The sequence below is a fragment of the Triturus cristatus genome, chromosome 2_2 (genome assembly GCF_964204655.1).
Source record: "Triturus cristatus chromosome 2_2, aTriCri1.1, whole genome shotgun sequence".
Taxonomy (NCBI): domain Eukaryota; kingdom Metazoa; phylum Chordata; class Amphibia; order Caudata; family Salamandridae; genus Triturus; species Triturus cristatus.
In genome coordinates, this window is record NC_140582.1 from 1,034,296,341 (window position 1) to 1,034,318,491 (window position 22,151).

Consider the following 22,151-nt stretch of genomic DNA (forward strand, 5'->3'; position numbering starts at 1 on the left):
CCTCACCAGATAGTCGCAGCTCACCTATTACCTCAGATGAGGATACATCCTTTACCATGGCAGTCGATAGCCAAACCTTGCAACAGGAGATGCAAGGGGCACAATTGAATACTAGCCTGGAAGGGGATAACCAAGGCCTCTGCACTGGGGGGAACGTGCAAAAGGAGGTGAAAAAAATTCCTTTATTTACTAAAAAACAAATTTTACTACCTCCTCACTCCCCTACACTTCTACAGTCTATTGATCTTGGCGTGTCTTCTCCAGCAGCTGCATCAGTTCCTACTGACAGGGGGTGAGACACCGACCACCCAAATTCAGTGCCAATATCCATAAGTCTTCAACCCTGCCCTATAGGGGAAGTTGGGCTAGGTGGGCAGGTTGATACTCCTGTTCCGATCCAGGACTTGCCGGATCTGCCAGATCTCCCAGAGTTAAGACAAACTCCAGGTAATCCTCAGGCTTCCGTGCCGCAATTGTTGGATCACTGTTCGAAATCTCAAGAATTATTTTCAACTCTACCATCATCCAGCACTGGAATTCCTCCGCTTGCGAAATTTGGCACGGAGAAATCTGAAAATTTTCAATCGATATTCGAGATATGCTGAATTTAATTTTAGGCGAGATAAGGGAAATGAAAAAGCTTCAGCAAATCGAGATCAATACCCTTAATCAGCGGCTAGATAAAATCGAAGAGGCTATTACGGGCCTCCCTACCAGATTCTCTGAGGTAGAGGCCAGAATCTCCACCATCGAAGATCAATTGGTAACGGTGATGACTGAGACAAAAGAAGCGGACAAGAAGAAAAGATATCTTGAGAATAAGGTTGAGGAGCTGGAAAGTCATTCCTGGAGGTCTAATTTGCGCCTAGTGGGGGTGCCTGAAGGGATTGAGGGTGCTCAGACCCTCCTTTGGGTAAACAAGTTCATCAAGCAGCAAGTGTTGCCAGATTATGAAGGAGATCTGTCTATCACTAGGGCACATCGTATTCCAGCCCAACCCTTTCCAAATTCCCCTTATCCGAGAACAATTCTTCTAAACTTTGCGGACTATAGAATTAAAGAGAAAGTGTTGGCAAAGGCTATTCAACAACGACAAATCCCCCTTAATGAGACACGGAAATGTAGGATTTTCTCCGATATGACAGCTGTTGCAGCTCGAAGAAGAAAAGAGTTTGTTAAGATGCTACATCTCTTTAAGGCTTATGGGGCTCAGGCCTCTATTGTTCAGCAATCAAAATTAAAAGGGTTGGTGAAGGGGAGATTTTTCATGTTTTCGGATATTGAGGAGGCCCAGATTTGTTTGAAGGGGATATCGGGCTCCTCAGGTCAAGTGTGATTCCTGGTTCTATTCAAGTTGATGTGGGATAACCGTGACAAGAAATGTACTCTAAACATTTTTCCTTTGGTTTGTTCCAATCTGGGGCTGGAGGGGTAAGGGGGGGCGTGACCACGATCGCCCAATGGGGTGTAACAACATGACACCCAGGTATAATTGTGGGAGGTGGGAGATGTGGCCTGCATGGTGTAGGGGGGGCGGTTTCCACATTTCCGGGGGTGGGGTTACTTCTAGGGTGGTGGGGGGTTGGGTGTTAGCAGGAAAAAGAGCAGTAGTAAGAAGGCCAGGATTGATTTACAGAGTAAAGAAGTATGGCAACTGGTAATTGTAAGATTATGTCATTGAACACCAATGGGATATTAAATAAAAAGAAATATGGTGCACTTATAAGATGGGCCGCCTTTCTGGACCCCCATGTTCTCTTTCTCCAGGAAACCCATCTCAAGTCCAATTCCCCCAACTTGTTTATCCCTAAAAAATTCTCAAAGGCCTTTTTTGCATCTTCAGGGGCAGCAATGAGGGTGGTCGCAATTTATTTTTCTAATAGAATGGATTGGGAGTTTCTTCAAGTGCATAGAGATATTTTAGGGAGATGGATCTGGGTAACAACTAAAATTAGGGGTCGGATAATAAATTTTATCAATTATTATGGCCCATTATCCGATAATGTTTTACCTCTGACCCAGATCCATGAAAGGCTGATTAGTTCTCCCGGACAGATTGTCCTAGGGGGGGATTTTAATTATATTATGGATATTAGGAAGGATACCACTAATAAAAACAAAAGACAGTCGAAGCCCAATACTAAAAAAATGATGATGGCAATTATGGAACAGTTTGGGCTCGTTGATTCTTGGTGGGATCTCCATCAAGAAACGGAATCCTTCACCTTTTATTCCCATCGCTTCTCTTCGGCCTCTCGACTAGACTATCTATTAACATCAAGATCTATACAGGTGACAAATGCGTGGATCAGTAGTAATTCCTTTTCTGATCAAGCACTGGTAGGGGTTTCTTTGCTTTTGGGGGGGGAGAGATAAGGAACGATCAAGGTGGCAGATGGATCGTCTCCTCCTTCAAAATGCAGATTGGATTACTGGATTCAGGGAGTGGATTGTTCATTATTTTGAGATTAACAATAACACCGCCACCCCCTCTGCTGTCTGGTGAGGTTTTAAGGCCGCGGCCCGGGCCCAAGTAATAGCTGTCATGGCTGGTCAGTCCAAAACTCGGAGGTCGCAAATCGAGAACCTTCAGAATAAGGTGGATCAAGAATATGCTTTAATGTTACATCATTCCCCCAACTCCTTTAATAAAGCTAGTAGGGAATTAAGAGATTTTTTTATCCTGGAGGAAATATGCAACTCCAAAATATATCAGCAAAAAATGTATGAAGAGAGCCAGTTAATGGGGAAGCTGTTAGCCAATTCCACTAGGAAAAAAATGGAAGCCTCCCTAATCACTTCCATCAGGGACCCTGTAACAGAATTAATTGTATCAGATAGGGATAGTGTCTCACGGGTCTTCCTCCACCACTATGGACAGCTCTATTCAACAGAGTATCCGGTTAATAATGAACACATTTCGAAGTATTTGATGGATATTGATTTTCTCAGACTTTCAGAGGACAGAATCAAAGAATTAGATAAGGAAATAATGGAAGAAGAAATTATAAGTGCAGTTAAATCTATTGCAGGGGGAAAGGCATGTGGTCAGGATGGATTTCCCATCGAATTTTATAAGGTTTTTATTAAAGAATTGGCATCTCCCTTAAAGAGACTTTTTAATGATATTAGAAAGGGTGGAACTGTATCAACTGAATTTAAGGAATCTATAATAATATCCTTTGTGAAAAATGATAAGAACCCATTAGATGTGAACTCTTTTAGGCCAATCAGTTTACTTACTTCTGATTACAAGATTTTGATGAAAGTATGGCCTTAGCGCTTCCTTCCTGCTGCTCAAGAAATAATACATAAGGATCAGACAGGTTTTATAGCAGGTCGATCTATGGCTACGAATACTCAATTTTTAATTCACGCCTTAGATTTTTTTAATACTAATGAAATTCCTGCCGCAATAATCATGGTTGACGCTGAAAAAGCCTTTGATCTTGGGAACTGGCAAACAATGTTTTTAACTTTAAGGCGTATTGGTCTCTCACATCAGATTGTTAATATGTTAAAGAATATTTATCATAGTGCTAGCGCTAAGGTGGTTATTAATCAGGAACAAATAGGGGAAATTATAATAAAACGGGGAACCAGGCAGGGCTGCCCGCTTTCCCCGTTACTTTTTACTTTTTTTATTGAACCCTTGGTTTTAAAAATCCGTAATAATGCTGTTATTTTTTCTCCTATACCAGGGATGTCAAAAGTCAAGTTGTTCGCTGAAGATATCATTCTATATTTAACCCCGACAAAAGAGAACCTAGAGCTTGCCTTTAAAGAGTTTTTTTTGTTTCAACAAATCGGTGGATACAAAATAAATGAAAAAAAGACCGAGATACTGGCTCTTAATATTGACCCCAATGTTCTACCCAATAATTTGATGGTCCAAGCTATGAAAACTGACCCGATAAGATATTTGGGTATCTATGTTACTAACCAGTATCAGAAATTATTTGAACTAAACTATCTTAGAACTAAACAGAAGATTAAAAGCTTTTTCGAACAATGGTCTGCGCTCCCTCTTACTATTATAGGGAGAGTCTTTTTGATTAAAATGTCCATTCTTCCCCTACTGATCTTTTTATTCTCAAACGTCCCTATTCGTCTTAATCAAACTTATTTCAATGAATTAGATACATTGTTTAGGGAATTTATTTGGGCAAAAAAGGTTCCCAGAGTAAAATTAACTACAGTCCAGCTACCCATAAATCAAGGGGGTCTTGCATTTTCCCAGGTACGGACATATTATCAGGCTGCCTTATTGATTTTGGTGGTGGATCTAATTTATTATAAGTGCATCTATGATAGCTTTTTTTTTAAATAAAATGATAGAAGAAGGGGGAACGCAAATGCCCGCCTTTCGAAAAACTGCTAAATTACCTAAGAGGACCCGCTACAAGTCTCTACGAGAAGTTCAGTTTAGGCTTCAAGCAGTCTTTAAAAAAAATAGCTCCTCAGGCTTTCAATTTTTGGGTCTGGGTGAGTGCAACAGTCTGGGCCGACATCTGCAACTAAGATATATTGAGATTTGGGGTGAGTGTGGGTTCTCTCAACTTAAACACTTCATTGCCCATAATAAAATAATATCCTGGCAAGAAATTATGGATAGGGCAGAAGGTTGTAAAAAGCCCACATTTCTTGAATACATGCGGATAGTTCATTTTATTTCCAATGTCGAGGGTATTCTGAATACTCCACTCAATACCATGATAGAACTTTATGATTCCAAGCTTTCGGGACTTGGGAAATGGAATTCTGTATTGCGGAAAGATGAACAGGCAAAGGGGATAGTCTCCCATATTGAAAAAATAGCAAGGGATACTGGTTGCAGATTTAACCTTAAGGAATGGGAAAAAATATGCCTTCTAGGGCATAGGTCTCTACGTGCCGCTAATTTTAAAAGAATGTCCTTTCTATCAAGATGGCTCGCTTATTGGACCCCGTCTAAGATTCAGAAACGATATCCCGACCATCTTAATAGGTGTTTCCGTTGCCACCAGGAGGAGGAAGGAGGATGGCTACACATTTTTTTTTCCTGCCCGCAACTGAAGCAGTTCTGGGGGGAGATTTTCAACGATATGGGAGTAGTCATAGGCATGAGTGTTCTTCCTCAAGTTGAAACTGCATTATTCGGGTATTCAAGGGACGAGGCCAATCTTTCTAGCTCTGACAGGGTTTTCGTAGCTATATCTTGTATGGTGGCGCGTTCCTTGATACTTCAAAATTGGAAATCCAAGGAGATTCCGAATCATTTAAATTGGTTTAATAAAATGAAAAGGATCTGGAAATTTGAAGAGGTATATGCCAAGAGAGTAGGGGGCATAAGGAAATATAAGAAAAAATGGAAAAAATTTGAAGAACTACTCCTACTTAAGGATAGGTCATAGAGATGTCGTGGATTTTCAAATTGTAATACAGCTTAAATTACAAAACTACTATTGATCCCCAAATGGATTGGGGCAATGATTTTCTACTTGTATAAGTTTTATACTATTCATAACGTTCAATCTTGGCGGGTCAACGACGAAAATGTTGTTCTCTTTTTTATGTGATTTTTGCAGCTTTTAACTGGCTGCTATTTGTATTGCACTTTACCCGGTTAGCCTTATATTCTGTATTTTATGACTGAAATACTGTGTTTTTCTTTTAAGTGAAATTTTGCTGCTATTACAATTGCACTTTAAGCGGTAATAATATTCGTATCTGATGTGAATAGTACTGTATTTTGACAAGGTAAATTCCGGCTGCTATTGCATTTGCACTTTAATCTAGAACTTAATTATGTCCTTAGAGATCTAAGATGAGTTGAGTTATATGGGATCTCGTAGCTTCATTTTGAATTTGCACTTTATTCGTCAATATTTGCATTTGACGTTAATAGTACTGTATTTGCCAAGGTAAATTCCGGCTGTTATTGCATTGGGCACTTTAATCTAGATCTTAATTTTTGTCTTAAGTGACTTAAGATGAATTTTATATCTTAGTTGAGTTATATGTGAACTTGTAGCTACATTTTGCATTTGCACTTTATTTGTCAATTTGTCAACTTGTCAATAGACACTGGAATGGTATGACACAGCATAGAAAACACGAAAATGTATAGCACCCCGTATTTTGCTTAGTAAGTAGTCATTCAACATACTAATATCAATGGTTTGCCCAATTGTGGTGTTTCAAATGTTGTTTCTGAAAACATGTATGTACCTTTTTGCTCTGCTCAATAAAAAAAAATAAAAAAAAGAGAAACACTAAGGGCCTCATTACGAGGTTGGTCGGAAAGCATTCAGACCGACCCCTTAACAGATCCCCTTCCAACCAACTTGAGTTCGGGAAGTTTGACCGACCGAAGATTTCAATGGAGCCCGTGTTCTAACCGACAACACAGGCTCCCATTGAAGGAAGGGGTGGTTGCGTAAAACCTTGCACCCTGTGGTGGGCACTCCATGGTGCCTGCCACACTGTGCATGATTGCAAAGAGGGGTCCCACGAGAACCCCCACGGACTTCATCAAGAGGCCTCCGGGCGAAGGGAGGCCACTAAGGGTCCCTAAAGTCAGTATCCAACAGCCGTTCTGTGTCGGGCAAACCGATTCAGAAAGGCCGTCCGAACCTGACACAGTAATCGCTCGGTCGAAAATGTGGTCCATAGAGCTGTATGATTCGGCTCCGAATGACTCGGAGTCTCAGAATGCTGGTCAGAACTGAGTTCGACAGACTCAGTTAACTTCCATCGTAATGGGTTGGTCGAAATGTTTCCGAGTCGGTCAGAAACATGGGTTCCGATTTAGGTTAGGAAAATCCAAATGCCATTCGGAGCCTTTTCAACCGACATCGTAATGAGGCCCTAAATATCATTACTATAATAGTCAACATTACTATAAACATATTCTGTCCTGTACGTTTCACAACCATGCATTTCTTCAAATAAGTATGATAATGAATTTGTGCTCCCTGAGGGGGATACCTGTATTATTAAATTTACTCTTCATAGATTGGAGTTAATGAGACTCCCATGGAAACTCAAAGCATGGCTTTCTGAACAAGAATTAAGTCTGTAGTCCTTAGACATACTCCAGTTTAATGGCCAGGGTTGCAGGAAGAATCCTGGGCAAGAACTATCAATGTGAACTGGAGGAAAGTCAAAGAGAAGGAACTTGAAGGCAAGTAAAGTCTTGAGGATGCTGATACTCTGGCCTGCTCACTAATGTAAAAGGATAGTGCACTCTAACCTAATATCAAGTACTTAACCTAGTACTTCAACTTGTCCTAAGTCTGAAGAAGGACTCTAGGTCTTGGCTCAGGAAGTCACGGAGGAACTTGAGTAGATGAGCAGGAGGTAAAAACAAAGGAAGTGTCAAGAAAACTAGAGCCAAGGGAATCACCGGAGGAACTTGAACTGCAGCCAAGAAGAGCATGCTCAGGACCAGTTGACTCTTCAGGTGAGTGGGAAGGGAGGAAGCTAATTCTGTAGGGAGCATAGGCCAGGCGAGGAGCTTGGGTTAGGGTGTGGTTTATATAGAGGCTCAGGGTCCAATGAATCTAGCAGGAGCACATGTGACATGTAGTGCACATGGCAATCTGGAAGGTTCTCCAAGACTCATGAATGAAACACATGTTAGTACACAGGCTTTACCTTTCAGAAAGAGCAGGTGCAAACTAACAGATAGAAGCGGTTAACAAGAAACAAAAGTGGGGCGTAGCTAACAGCCGAACACGGCGGCCACACTTTTGCAGAGCTCTGCGACGGAACCCAATCAGCTGGCAAAGATCAGCGAACCTGGGGGGCATCCAGAGCGCAAACCTCCCCCACTTTGTATGAAAACTGAAGAGGCACGGAAAAGCGGTGCAAAACTGCATTGCACCATAAGAGCCGCAAGAACAGCCTGAATGTTGGTGCCGAGTGTGGTGCACACTCTGGGCCCGGAGCTCGGACTGGAGGGCCTGCGCTGTCCCGTGGGGCTGAGATCTGCTGCCCTGATGGGCTTGGAGGTGCATGACAATAGCACCGGAGACCTGCACTGCCATACTGCGTGCCCGCCCATGAGGTACGGAATACGACCCGCTCCAAAAAACACAGCATCCCTGACTGCGGCGGCCTACTGCCCTCTATGCCTGGACTGCTGCATTATGGGGTCTGTATGGGCGGCGGCCTCGGACAAGCTATAGGGGGCCAGAGCTTTGAATTGCTGTGCCGGAGCGGCTTCCCCACCCATGCTGTGCTCAGGCTGCTGGAGTGTGACCGCAGTCCCCACCTGATGTATCCGCTGCACCGGGATAACGAGCGGAAGGGGACAGACCCCCATCTGATCTGCTGGGGGGGCACCTGGCTGTTAAGTGGACCATTGAGCACTGACCTGCCTGGCGGTGATTTAAACGCATGGAAGGGCTGGCTGTGTGGAGCGGCGCTCACATGTGTGGGCCTCCCTCGGGCCCGTACTGCCTAAGATAACAAGTGTAAGTGGCCTTCGCTGCCTAGGCCCTCACTGAACTGCTCACCTGGGGGACGCTGTACCTGCCATGGCAGCGTCCGCCTGAGAGCTTGTGATGCCACGAGAGAGGTGTTTTGCCGGCAGAGGGACCCAGATGCTGTAGCGAGACTGCTGACAACCTCACCCTGGTAAGCGGGGCCATCCCCTCAACTCAAGTCAGGCCACTGAACAGCCTCGGCGGTGAAACACACAGGCTGCCCGGAGGCCCTGAGATTCGCAAAAGTACGTTCATTCCACAACAGCCTAATGCAGGGTGCCCCTCCCCTAATCATATAGCCGCAAGGACGGATGCCCTGCGAGGCCGTGTCCAGACCCTTTGGCCTGCCTGTGCATCTGCCTTAGCCGGCCGCTTAACACGCATGCACTAGTCCCTGCCCGGGCCCCCCTGAAACTGTGAACATGAGCCTGGAGTGGCCTGCCGCTGCACCTTGACTGTTGGTGGTATTCAGTGATCCCTCAACTTGTGGCACGACAACCTCCGGTCTCTGTTGTATTTTGAGGAGGAACTGGCCCCACTCTGTATCATACCATGTAACACACAAAGGGAAGGGCGCCGGAGATGGCTTCTGCGGGGCACGCAGCTGCAGGAGGACATGGACATTACCACTCAAACACCCTCAATGAGCTGCATTCCACCAACCATCATGGAAACTGGAATCACGAAGGGCAGGGCACTGAGGAATGAGGTTCGAATAATAGGTCTGCCAGAACGCTCTGAGGGACTTAACGCCACCCGAATACTGGAACGATGTCTGCAAGAGCATGTAACCCCTGATGGTCTGTCCATCTTCTGCATTGAGAGAGCACATAGAATCCCTACAGAGAGACAGAGGGCGGACGCTCCTCTTCACCCAATGCTAGCCCGTTTATTTAACTATAGGGACTGCAACACTCTGCTCCAAACTGCCAGGGAGAAATCCTCCATACAATACGAAAACCACCGGATTTCACTATACCTGGATCATACAGTCCTGGATCAATGCCGAAGAGCCTCTTATCAAACACTTAAAAAGAAACTTAGAGCCCTGGACCTCATATGCTCTATTATTCCTGACCCGTGTGAAGATTATACATGATCAAAAGACACACTCCTTCGACAGCCCGGAGACCGTAGATGACTGGCTGGAGGCTAAATTTCCCCCTCTAACATTAGAGAGTTTGTCGCAGAGCACAAGTCAGGAACCATGGATGACAGCAGAGTAAAGAACATGCCGCACCAAATCGACTTGCAAAACCAACGCGAAGAACCCTTTGCCGGAACAGGGCTTGCAGGGTTGAGAATCGGCACTAGCAATGGTGGCTGCCATCAGAGAGAGCGACCTTCCCTCATCGCCGGAGTCCTCAGAGGACACCACGATGCACTCAGACTCAGAGAACAGTCTTGCTTTGTTTCCCTCTATCACTCCACAGACTGTAAATGACCTACTGGTTTGATTGGGGCCCTCCCCGGGGGTTGCCCTATTGATATTGAGATGTCTTACATTAATTGAGGAGATGTAAATTACTGTATATACGTTCACTTCCCCCCAGCTTCTCTAAACCCCTGGTAAAGGATCATGGTATGATATTTCATGTAGCACCCCCTTTAGCAAAAGCATACAGAAATGGAAAGAACGTTCGCACAGTTGTGCATATTTTTGGACAAGCATAGTTCTTGGGCTGGACCTAGTATTGGGTCTTAAAAATGGGTCTTTCGGTTTCTGGCTTACCCCCACAGCACTTTACACATCACCCGTCTCACGACTCTGGGCAGATTTAAGAGCTTAGAATACACACATATGGCCATGCTGGGAAAGTATATTAAAGTCGCCTGGAACGTCAGAGGGATGGGATAAGTACACAAGCGCCAAAGGATTCATGCCCAATTGAATAGACGAAAGGCACAGTTTTCCCTTCTACAAGAGCCCCACCTGACAGAATCCGAGGCGGTTAAGCTCTGCAAAAAATGGAGAGGCCAAGTGTTCACCACAACATATTCCACCTTTGCGAGGGGAGCAGCTATATTGGTCAGACACGGGGTCCCATTTGTGGCCCTGGAGCAGCGCACTGATGCACATGTATGTCATGGTCCATGACACGCTAGATGGCACGCACATAGTCATAGGCAGCATATAGGCTTCGAACTACGATCAGGACACATTTTTAACAAGCCTTAACACAGTGCTGGCAGACTGGGTGAGCTACCCATGGGCAATGGGAGGGGCGGATTATAACAGAGTCCTAGATGTTCAGATGGACCGCTTTCACCACCCGTCCAGGGAGCAGTCACTATCAGGCAAGTTGAGGCCCTGCATGGATGGGCAGCGGGCTGGTCGTTGGGAAATGTCTGGTGCCTTAAAAATCCAAATATCCGCAAATATTCCTTCTACTCCCCACCCCACCAACTATACACACGGATAGATACATACTCTGTTCCCTCTTTATAACAGCCCAAGTGTCCCACACCACATACCTCGGGAAGACCTTTTCGGATCACAACTCGCTAGAGTACACGTTGCCCTGGGGAAGAATCCCCACACCTGTCCCTACTTGGAGGCTGTGGACGCAAATGCTGGAGGATGCCGTTTCCCATGACACTGTGTCATCGGCTATCACTGATTACTTCAGTGAGAATGCCAATTTGGCATCCTCTCGCCTCTTAGAGTGGGACGGGTTTAAGACAGTCATTAGAGGCGTTGCTATTGGCGCCACTGTGGGGGCCAGACATGAGATCCAGCATAATCTTAAGCCGGTAGAAGACACTCTAAACAAACTAGAGCAGGATGTGGTCAGTGATTCCTTGAAAAACGAGTCACTTTAGGAGGCGAATATACAAAACACCGAACTGCTGGAGCGACTCCGAGCAATAGATCATCACCCATTTATCCAGCACAAACACACAGAAGCATAAATCTGGAACACTTCGGGCACGATTATTGCGAGATGTGCCCCCTCCCACTCCTATACATGAGATAGGCCGTGTCTGATGGAACCACAGTAAACTCACAGCAAGAAATAAATCTGGTCTTCTGTGAATACTACGAGGCACTATACAGAGTCCCTGGTGGCCCAGCGGAGGAGCCCATGGCAGTATTCCTGAGCAACCTAAACTACCCCAAACACACGTGTAAATCCCAGAAAGACCTGTCCGGTCCCATTACCAAGGCTGAAATTAAGGCAGCCATCTGAGAACTTCCACGTAATTAGGCTCCGGGCCTTGATGGCCTACTAGCGGAGTTCTTTGATTTCTTCTCAGATAAACTAGCCCCCCACCTAGAACGCCTATGCCAAACAGCCTAGGATACTGGTAACCTCCCTCTCTCCACCTTGAAGGCCCTGGTCACTTCCCTCCCAAAAAACGGGTATATATCCGACGGATATGTCGGGCTAGCGCTCACTATCACTTTTAGCTACAGAATATAAGATTCTAAGCAAAATCTTGGCCCGCCTGCTACTCCCCTACTTAACACAACTGATCCACACTGATCAGTGTGGCTTCGTCCCAGCCCGTAGTACCTCCCTGAACATCAGACGCCTTCACTATGTTATGGAGGCTACTCCTGATGACTTTCAAGGTGCTGGATGCATCTCTCTTGATTTGTGCCATGCTTCTGATACCCTTAACTGGGAGTACATGATAAAGGCTATGGACAAGTGTGCCATCCCACCGGGATACATAAGCTGGTTCAAGCTGCTACACATGTCCCCTACGGCACGAGTTTGCTCTGGAGCCCATATCTCATGACCTTATCCAGTGGGCAGAGGCACACCACAGGGCTTCCCCCTGTCACCACTGCTGTTCGTGCTGGCACTTGAATTCCTTGCAATCAGGCTCCGGAGGGAAGCAGAAACAATAGGGAGCCGGCAGGGCAACTCAGTGCACATATTGTCAGCATATCTTATACACTCATGATCTGACGGACGACTTAGAGCCCATACCACGTATTTTTAAATAGTTCAAATGCATTTCGGACCTAAACATAAATGAGAAGAAATCCCAGGCGTTCTTCTTTCACCCTGGAGAGCGTAATTAAACTGTTAAGTTTGGACAGCTCTCCCTCTTAGTCGCCCCAAACGCTTTCAAATATCTGGGTATCCAAATATATAGGATCCCACAGGATTTATTAGAGGGCAATCTGATGAGGGCGGTCAGGGCACTACGTACTCAGATATCCTTCTGGGTGTCGTTGCCTCTCTCAGTGATGGGCAGAATAGCCATCTCTAAGATGGTCGTACTCCCACGCCTGTTGTAAATCTTCACAAATTTGCCAGTACTGTTTCCTGCCTCAATTTTTAAAACACTGGATTAACTCCTATTGGATCTCATCTGGAGAACGGGATGCAGAAGGGTGGGACTACCTAAACTGCAGCTGGGACCAGAAAAAGGGGGCCTACATTTTCACACATATTACTTTGTAGTCAGTTGCAATGGTTGTCATACTGGCTTGCTGGGTGCAATTTGCACAAACTTGGCTATACGCAGCCGGGGCTCCCTGCACACCTTTCTACTACCACGGAGCAGGATACCTCCCGAATCCCCCTGTTGCTACGAATAGCGCTTTCTTCTTGGAAAAAGGCCTTAAAATATACAAAGCAATGCCTCCCCCATGCCCCTAACACTCCCCTACTTCCCACTACAACTGGCTTGGTCACTAAGCGGAGTATACTTTGCTGGTCTCGGGAAAGGGGCGAATTGATGGATCACGAGAATTTAGCTCGGGAACAAGGAGTACCGTGTTCTCGCTTTATGCTACACAAAGCTATTGTCTGGGTACATAAAGAAGCACTGGGCACCAAGTGGCGAGGAACCCCCTACACACAAGCTAATATATGCTGTGTACCTGATGGGCGACGGTCGCCACCTCATAAGATGGCTATACAGGGGCGTCCCGGCACACGCAGGGACCTCCCTCACGACTCTTAGAGAAAAGTGGTCCAGAGATCTCGGGAAGGACCTTACGGACAAGGACTGGTCCTCTCTCCTGGAATACCCTAAGAAGGTGTCCTGTAACGCCAAATTCAAGTTAATACAATATATGATTCTCAACAGGGCATACCATACCCCTCACCGTCTCAGCTGCATATGCCCCACCGATCGTGTCTGTTGCTCCAGATGTCATGCATAGGAGGCGGACATTCTGCATATGTGTGGACGTGTCCACGCCTTAGAGGGTTTTGGTCCGAGGTCACAAAATCTATAGGAAATATCACAGGAATCACCACCTGGCACACAGTAGAGCGCTGCATACTAGGACTATAACGTCGCTCTAAGTCACAGAAAGTGCAGTTCTGATTCGCTGACTTGGGCCTACTCATAGCAAAGCTCTCCATTACAATGAGGTGGAAATTGGCCCTTCCAGCAACAGTACTCAATTGGCATGGAGAGATGACCCGCTGGGGTGGAGCAGAAAGCGCAGTCATTAGAAGGGAGGACTACGGTGGGTTGCAAAAAACACAGATTTCCATGGAATGGGACCTGATGCTGGAGGCATTCAAGGCCATCGATCCCCCTATACAACACCGCGCATAGTGCGAAGAGCACCTCTCCCCAGCATGAGGCAGGGATGGTCTTCCCCATCCCCTACTTAATAAGGGGCCTGTTGGACTGAGCTACACACCTAGGTCAGAGATCCCCACATGACATACACAGTGGAACAATGCTGAATCTCGGGTCCGATTCATCTCAACCGGGTGTGAGCCAGACTGGAGGGAGGGAGGTGGGCAGTTTAGGAATGTTTTGTTTTTACTTGATTTTGTTAGACAACTTACAGATGGAACAGCTGCTGTAATTGGTCCATACTTAAATGTCAATACCCAAAATGGGCTATTATCTGTACCTTGAATGTAAAATGTAGATATAGCTATGTTCAAGCTTATTGGACCTACCTTATAAAATCTTTCTATCAATTGCAATGGCGCTTACGCAGGACGCGACCTTACATAAAATCAATAAAGTATGTTTAAAAAAAGCAAGAAAAAAATGTTTCATTTTGTCTAAAAGTGCACAAGGGAAAAACACTCCCAGACCCAAGCAACAGCAGGAACAAGGCAAGCCATTGGTTAACATGTTCAGAGAATGCTTGCAAGCTCGGCCTTACTAGAATCAGGGGGAAAGGGGAAACTCGGGCATGGAATCATAGCGTGCCATGAGACAACACAGGAGTAATGCACCAGGCCAATCTACACAGAGGACACAGGGAATTGTAACAATTCCCCCCGTAAGGAACGAACTATAGGTCATGGTTTGTCTGGGTGACGAGCATGGATGGAACCAATCAGCCAAGGGGCATGAACATCATTAGCTGGCTCCCAAGACTGCTCCTCAGGACCATAACCTTTTCAATCAATGAAATAAAACTAGTGTCCATTTTCAAGTGTTGAATCAAGGATTCTCTGAACCTCAAACTCCAACTGACCATCCAGTTTAATAGCTGCAGGAGGGGGAGAAGGATGGGTCTGGGCACAAAAAGGCTTGAACAAGGACACATGAAACACTGAATGAATGAGTAAGTCTTCTGGCTACTGTAAGTCAACAGCTACGGGGTTTATATTTTGTTCAATAGGAAAGGGACCAACAAATCTAAGTTGTAATTTGCGCTGTCCCTATAATCGTACGTTTTTGGTGGACAGCCAAACTCGGTCTCCAACCTAGTAGTCTGGCTGTGGTTGTCAATGTCTGTTAGCATACTTCTTCATATTTAATTTGGCTTGATGCAAGTGTGACGACACCTGCTGTTGGGATTTTACCAAATGTTTTACAAAGTCTTGTATAGCAGGTATATTTTTTTTTGTGTTGAAATTTTTTATTGAATTTTATAAGACAAATACATTAGAGCATATGCAATAGTAAATAAAAGAGAATAATTACATGTTAGAAGGAATCATGGAATAAGAAATTGATAAATAAATACGATGTAAATATGCGTTTAAATAGATAAATACAAATTAATGCAACAAAGATATCAAAACCCAGAATAATATGTAATAAGAGTGAGCAATAGGGAAAAAAGAGAGAAGAAAAACATAGTAGAATAAAGAGTGCTGGAAATATAAAGAAATAAAACAAAAGGAAAGATAATTAGATAAAAGCAGAAGAATACCACAACGGAGGAAGCAAAGGATTGTGAGGGAACAGAGAGAAGAGAAAAAAAAAAACAAAGGACAGAAAAGTGAAAGTTGATTAGTGTGTTTGAGTAGAAGTGGAGGCCGGAGAATCAGCAGCATTTGATTTAAGAAATGGAGACCATATTCGAAGAAAGGTGTCGTTTTGATCTTGAAGATTATAGATTGTACGTTCATGGGAAGCAGTTTGCATCATTGCCACCAACCAGTCCTCCTGTGATGGAGGCATAGTTGATTTCCAATGACGCAGTATACATATTTTGGCAGTAGCAATTGAAGTATGAAAAAGACGGAGTTGTGGCTTCGTGAGCTTTGGGGAATGACGTAAGTCATGTAGGAGAATGGTAGTAGATGTAAGTGGCAATTTTAGGGGCATAGTGGATTTCAAGGTAGCACCGATAAAAGTCCAATAGGGTTGAATACTAGGACATTCACAAATGATATGAGTAATATCACAACCTGAATTGAAGCATCTCCAGCAGTTAGAATGAGAGAGAAGACCAGCTTGATGTAATTTGACAGGAGACCAGTGCCAATCATGCAGAATTTTAAAAAGACAAAATTTAAGCCTTGATTCACGAGCTCCCTTATTTAAATTCTCTAGGATCAAATCCCACTCAGCATCGGAAAAGGAAACGGAGAGACGAGATTGCCATTTACGCTGGAGATCATGTGAAAGAGATTTAGAAAAAAATTTGTATGTACCAGAAGTAACACCCTTAAATTTCCCCCAAATGTGCAAATAGGATAATATAGGGGAATCCTGCAGGAGCCATGGTGATGTTCCCATATGGGTCTTTAAGCATTGTTGGAGTTGAAGATATTTGGAAGAATGATGAAGGGGAAGATCAAATTCTACCCTGAGCTGAGAGAATGGCTTAAAATCCCCATCATGTAGGAGTTGATCCGGATAGAGAATACCTGCAGCTCGCCATTCAGGCCAGGATAACATACGGCCATTAATACGGATCCCTGAATTATTCCACAAGGGAGCTTTAGCATGTATTCTGGAGTTTGAGCCTAATAATCTATGACTTCTCTGCCAGGATTTATGCATGGCAGATAGTATCGGGTTTTTTGGGTCAGAACGACTAGAGCCAGTACCATACAGGGGAGAAAGGTTTGATTCCGAGGATAGAAGATGTCTTTCTATTGGAACCCATTGTGGTAAATCTTTGATGCCAGGTAAAAAATATGAGATTTGGGAAATATGTAACGCCAAAGAGTAGTGTTCAATAGAAGGAAGACCGATTCCGCCAGATAATTGGTGAGCCTTCAACTTAGTGATAGCAAGTCGCGGCTTCATAGTACCCCAGATGAAAGTTTTAATCTGGGCATCTATTGATCGAAGTAAGGATAAAGGGATCTGCAAAGGAAGCATACCTAGAATGTATATAAATCTCGGAAGGGTAACCATTTTAACCGCCTGAGTTCTGCCCCAAAGAGAAAGGCCCAAAGCCTTCCATTTGTCAAAATCCCGTTGCATTTGGGATATAAGAGGAGATAAATTATCTGCAACCATGTCTTGCAATCCTTTATTAACAAGGACACCCAAGTATTTAAGGCGTGAAGGCTGCCAATGAAAAGGAAATCCAAAAATGGCTGCTTTGGTGGTACCGTTAGAGATGGGCAAAGCCTCACTCTTGTCCCAATTAATCTTATAACCTGAAAAAGAGGAGAAATCATTAATAATGTGAAGAAGAGAAGGAATCGACCGGGGAAGACGAGTAAGGGTGAGTAGGATATCATCAGCATATAAGTATATTTTAGAATGTCCAATTGGAAGGGGGACACCAGAGACCTCATCCGATTGACGAATGGTGGCGGCCAAGGGCTCCATAGCCAGAAGAAACAAAAGAGGGGATAGTGGACATCCTTGACGTATCCCTCTCTTAATGGTAAAGGTGTCTGATAGAAACCCACCACAATTTACCTGAGCAGAAGGATGGTCATATAATAAGCGTACCTTATCAATAAATTTCGTGCCTAAACCAAATCTATCCATGACTTTGAAAAGATAATTCCATTCAATGCGGTCGAACGCCTTTTCTGCGTCAAGTGAAAGGGCTAACGCATCATCCTTAAGATGTTGAGCCGACCATAATGCATGGGCCAGAGAACGCAGATGGTTCCGAGAGGATCGACCCGGTACAAAGCCTACTTGAGAATGGTGTATCAAGGAAGGCAAGACCTTACGCAAACGCGAAGCAAGAATGCTGGCCAGGATTTTAATATCAGTGTTCAATAAAGAGATGGGGCGATAGCTACTGCAGAGCTGGGGGTCCTTACCTGGCTTTGGAAGCACAACAATAATAGCCTTGTTAGAAAGAGGTCCTAGTGAAGATGAACTATCCGCCTCCTGGAATGCGGCATGCAGGGTATCAATAATATTGTGACCTGCCCAGCGATAGAACTCAGGGGGAAATCCATCTTCACCAGGGGCCTTGTGATAGGGCAGGGCAGTAATCGCACTAGAGACCTCATCTCTGGTTATTTCACCCTCTAGGATGGCTCTGCCCTCCGCCGAAAGAGAAGGAAGATGTACTTTTGCAAGAAATGCTGTCATTTTATCCGAGTCCATTCTGCTATCAGAGGTGTAAAGAGATTCGTAAAAAGAGGCGAACTCATTAACGATGTCTTGAGGTTTCGTGCACAGGTGACCTTGCGTAGATCTAATGGCCGGAATGGCCATGGACGCCTCCCTGTGACGCAGCTGCGCGGCTAATAACCTTCCCGTCTTTTCCCCTTGCTCGTAATGCCGGCCTTTCATTTTCTGTAAAGCGTATTCTGCTTTAGATGTAAAAAGGCTATTTAAGGCCATTCGAGCTTGCTCTAATAATTTACGGTTTTGTAGAGACGGAGATGTGGTGTATAAGCGAGAATAAGTTTGTATATCAGATTCGAGCTCACTTTGTCTCCTTGCATTTTGTTTATTAGCAATTGCTGCATCACGCATTAATTGCCCCCTCAAAGTAGCCTTCGCCGCGGCCCAAAGAGTCCTGCTGGAGGTGACAGACCCCTGATTAGTAGAAAGATAATTTTGAAGGTGTAATTGTAGTTGGGCCTTACCAGCAGGAGTCCTGTGGCGTTGGATGCTCATTCGCCATGGTTTACGTCCAGGCCGAGAGAGACCCAGATCAAGGGAAAGGAGAACCTGAGAGTGATCAGACAAGGCCGCTTCCAGGATGCAGGAGTCTGTAACGAATTGAACTGTGTTATGAGAAATAAGGAAGTAATCAAGACGAGAAAATGTACCATGGGCCGAAGAAAAGAAAGTATATTCCTTATCTGTTGGATGGCTAAAACGCCAATGGTCAACCAGTCCAATATCTGATATGATGTCCCCCAACAAGGCTCTGTCTGACGCATTGCCCCTATCTAATGGGCCAGTTTTGTCTAGAATGGTATCTTGCGTCACATTCCAGTCTCCGCCAATCAAATATTGTGATGCATTAATTTCAAGCAGCAAACGGGAAAGTTGAAGAAAGAATGTTTTTTTGGTACCCGTAGGGGCATAGACAGACCCTACACAAATGTGAGACTCTCCAATTTTAAGTTTGGCAAATACATAACGGCCATTTACATCTGACCATGTTTTAGAGACAGTGACCGGGAGGGATTTGCGAAGGAGGATTGCTACTCCACATTTGCGGAGAGGGCCTGTGTCTGAGGAATCGTCTTGTTGAACACTACTATGGATAACCTTGCCCACCCAGTCTCTGCAAAGTTTATCCGACTCCAGAGCATCCAAATGGGTCTCCTGAAGCAAGGCCACATCTACATGTTTGGTCTGGAGATAGGAGAGTACTTTCTTCCGCTTTATGTAATGGGTGAGGCCATGTACATTCCAGGTGATCGCATTCAGAGAATGTGCCTGTGTCATAGTAGAATAGAGCAAAAGTAAGGAGGAAGAAAATAATATAAAGCACAAAACAACGTGGTGAACCAGACAAAAAGAAAAGGAAGAGAAATGACAAAAGAAAGAGGAAACAGAAAGAATATAAGTGGAAGTAGTACTTCTAATCTAGATGAAATGCATAAAGAAAACAATAAAAAGATAAAGACGAAAGGAGGTAAAATTTAGAAAATAGTACAGTAATAAAAAAGCTATAGAATAATAGCGAGTAAAGAACAAGAAACCGTAAAACTGTTACCCGCGGGTCTGGGCGCACTAGAGCGCCGCCGCGGGAAAAGACCCCACAGAAAGAGAGAAGCAATTAAGAAGGCATTAATAATATAGAAGGGAAGCCCAAAAGAACAATATAAAAGAACAGAAGAAGGTAGAGAAAGCCAAATAGGGGTTGAGAAGCAACACTACATAAGAGGAGAAATCTTACAGTAATTAAATGTGAGGTAACCTAAGCGTATAAAACATATCATACACATATATCAAAAAATCTATACCAATATGCATACGAGCAAATAAGGTGATACAACTATAATCAAACAATTAGGCGCCAATGCACCCGAGTAACTGCAAAACCAGTTGAGAATATGCAATAAAATTGTAACATGAAAAGTGAGAAATACAGGGAGAAAAAAGGATAGCATTATAAGGCAGAGATATAGCAGAAGGCAAAGTGAAAAGGAAAAGAGGTAAGATAAGAAGCTAGTGAGAAAAGAGGTGAAAAAGAAAAGGCAATCAGATATCATAACAGCGAAAAATGCCAAAAATATAATAATGATTTAACAATATAAACAAGGCCCGCAAGGACCGAAAGTCTACGATAAGCTGCCAATAGGTCAAGAGGTGATTTTTCCCCACATGAGGAAGTATTATTGATACAACTATAATCAAACAATTAGGCGCCAATGCACCCGAGTAACTGCAAAACCAGTTAAGAATATGCAATAAAGTTGTAACATGAAAAGTGAGAAATACAGGGAGAAAAAAGGATAGCATTATAAGGCAGAGATATAGCAGAAGGCAAAGTGAAAAGGAAAAGAGGTAAGATAAGAAGCTAGTGAGAAAAGAGGTGAAAAAGAAAAGGCAATCAGATATCATAACAGCGAAAAATGCCAAAAATATAATAATGATTTAACAATATAAACAAGGCCCGCAAGGACCGAAAGTCTACGATAAGCTGCCAATAGGTCAAGAGGTGATTTTTCCCCACATGAGGAAGTATTATTCAGTCCGCATCCGAAGGGGTTTTAAGAGGAGAGCGGGACTTGTCCCTTTGTGAGTCTTGTGGGAATGTGGCTGCTGAGACCGACTGTATTGCTGACTTCCTATCTTCTTGTGAGCGATGAAGTCGTTCGAGGTCCCTGCCCCGAGATCTAGGGCTACTAGGAGGGCGCCTATTACGTTCTGACGTTGAAGTAGAAGATTTAAGGAGTGATTGGGACGGAATTGGCTGTGAGGATGCAGCGAGAACCTCCATATCTTGGGGTTGAAGGCAGTCCAAAAATTGCTGAAGATGTTCTGGATCAAAAAAGTCCTTGGAGACTCCATCTTTGGTGACACGAAAACGTGCAGGTTCAAACAGGCCATATTTGATATCTAATTGACGTAACTGAGGTCGCATGGAGAGAAAGGCCTTCCGCCGTTCATTGGTTTCCTTTGAGAAATCAGCTGCCATATGAATGCGATGGCCTTCAAAAGAGAAGGAACCTCGAAGTCGAGCAGCAGACAGTAGTTGTCTTGTTTGGTCATGTCGGAGAAAACAAGCAATGATCGGCCGAGGACGCGCGGCAGGATCATCACGAAGAGGACCAATTCTATGGGCCCGTTGAATCTCCAGAGGTGGGGTAAAAGAAATACCAGTCATCTGAGGAAGTATGCGACATAGAAATGCACTGGAACTCTGCCCTTCAATACGCTCTGGAAAACCAAAGAAACGAACATTATCCCTCCTGCTTCTGTCTTCCAAATCAATAAGTTTGCTGCGGAAGAATAGGAGGTCTCGATCTTTGTTGGGAAGGGAGTCCAAGTGGTTCTCCACCACCTGAACTCTGGAGTCAAGAGAGTCAATCCTCGCATTAAAGCTGGTGAATTCTGCTTTAATTGATTTGGTCTCCTCAGCTAATGATGTAATTGTGAGTTTCATGTCATCTAGTCGGCGACTGACCTCAGATATTTCGTGTAAAATACGCTGCAGAGTTACCGCCGATGTCTGTCCCCCATTAGAGGTCGAAGCCGAGGATAAAGCGGGAGGAGAGGAGGCAGTACCTTTCGTTGGCATGTTAATGGTCTGCTTAAGGGCTTCAGCAAAGAGAAGTGGTTTAGAAGACTTATTTCCTTGCCTAGGGGCAGGCATTTGAGGAAAATATTTGACAGAAACTTTGAAAATGCGTGAGGGCGTCTTGCTGGTAGACAGTTCTTGTATATAAACATAAAATTACAACAATTCCAGACACTAAAAGGTAAGAGTACATCACATGAAGGAGAAAACCCCCTGCTTAGTTATCCCCAAAACCACAAGCAAAGGTTGAAAGCATTGATGAAAAAAGTGTAGCTGTCGGCATGCTCAAAGACGCACAAATAAAGTGAAACAGCATATAAACCACAATTGAATTTGCAGAATGAACAGGGAAGTCATGAGCTACATCAAAG